The following is a 1031-nucleotide window of genomic DNA, read 5'->3' on the forward strand; positions in this document are numbered from 1 at the left end:
GTCGAGTCGCTCGCCGCTGGTCGTCGTTAAAGATCGGATCGTGAGAAAAGTTTGTGGGCCTATAATTTGCGCTTCCGTTCTCATGCGGAGCGCGACAATGCCCCCAGCGAACATGCATTTCTCAGGTGTTCGACTTTCGGTCCGGTAACAGAGAAAGGGGAGTAATTCGATGCCGCCAGCAGGTGCCTCGGACGTCTTTTGTTCCATCCGGGTACAATCGGGTGAAAGAGGGCTTTTAAGAGTCGCGAAATGGGGCCCGCAGTTGACGCGACTTTTACGAAATCATTGGAACGCCAGGGGATGGTCCACGCCACCCTTCTTTTACTTCATTCACCACGCGAAGGAATAGAAGGCCTTTCGTCGGTTCTGTTCAGTTGACTCCGGATCTTTTCTATCCCGCGGAGAGAACCATTTCTTGCGTGTCTGCAACCACCCCGAGATCTCAACGACTGTTTTCGCCTCTCCAACGTACTTCTGCGCACGTGCTCGCGCCCTTCCTCCGTTACACGCCTCGAGTACTTCTTTCGCCCCTCTTTTTACTTCCCTGTTGCCTCGAGTGACATTCCTTCGACGATTTCGATAATAATGCATTATTACGAGAGCTTACGGTGCTGTGTATTTAATATAATTAATACAATTACGTGTTTAACGTAATAATATATTTAATAGATATCACGCATGTTGACCATATTCCGCAATCTTGAACCATATTTGACTATTTTCAGTGTACTTTATAGCGGTGCATCTTGGAAGGACCGATTGATCCGACGAGAAAGCGAATCGCAGAAAATAGATTCTCAGGGAAATTTGTTTAATATCGTTGGTACATAGGTTGCTGTTCCATGTAGAAGTGAAATATGGAGAGCTAGAATTTTGATAGTTTCTAGAAATTCGATGAAATGTTATAAAATTGTAAGAAACGACATTTATAACCTGTCAACTGTAGCTTGACGGTTTACTGATATTCTTATAACAGTCGATAAATTATTACGTAAGATAAATTCTATAATACCATCCGAGTGTCTCATACA

The sequence above is a fragment of the Bombus impatiens genome, unplaced genomic scaffold, assembly GCF_000188095.3.
Source record: "Bombus impatiens unplaced genomic scaffold, BIMP_2.2 scf_0317, whole genome shotgun sequence".
Classification (NCBI taxonomy): domain Eukaryota; kingdom Metazoa; phylum Arthropoda; class Insecta; order Hymenoptera; family Apidae; genus Bombus; species Bombus impatiens.